Consider the following 759-nt stretch of genomic DNA (forward strand, 5'->3'; position numbering starts at 1 on the left):
TCACGTAAGGTTTTATTACTTGGACGACCTAGTGCACTTGCTGGTTAGTTGTGCGAAGTTGTGAAGTTATGTCTGGACCATAGTATTGTGCACCAATTATTGGTGCCATTGCCAGGGAGAGAACGAACAACAAATTTTACAACCTCAGAGTAACAATTTCGCATGTATCAAGTTTTTGGCGCCGTTGCCGGGGATTGTTCGAGTTTGGACAACTGACGGTTCATCATGTTGCTCAGATTAGGTAATTTTCTTCTTATTTTGTTCTCAAAGAAAAAATTTTCAAAAAAAAAATTTTTTTTCAAAAATCTTTCAAAAAAATTTTATTATGTTCTTCAGAATTTTTAAGAATGGATTCTAGTGTTTCATGAAGCATGTTGAAGCCTGACTGGCTGTAAAGCCATGTCTAAATTTATTTGGACTAGGGCTTCCAACCCAACATTATCAAGAGCAAGCTAGTTGTTGCTAATCCACCTGCTGCTGTTCCAGATCCACCTGATTTACATGCTAAAGCTTGACTGGCTATTAAGCCATGTCTAACCCTTTGATTGGAGCTTTGGGCTAATATTGAAAGATTCCTGGAATTCTTCTTAAAGATTTTGGAATCCTTATTTCTCTTTTTCACATTAATTTTCGAAAAAAAAAATCCAAAAAAATCATAAAATCATAAAAATAAAAAATTATTTCATGTTTCTTGTTTGAGTCTTGAGTCAAATTGTAAGTTTGGTGTCAATTGCATATTCATTTTGCATTTTTCGAAAA

Source organism: Arachis ipaensis, chromosome B08 (genome assembly GCF_000816755.2).
Source record: "Arachis ipaensis cultivar K30076 chromosome B08, Araip1.1, whole genome shotgun sequence".
NCBI classification, from domain to species: Eukaryota; Viridiplantae; Streptophyta; class Magnoliopsida; order Fabales; family Fabaceae; genus Arachis; species Arachis ipaensis.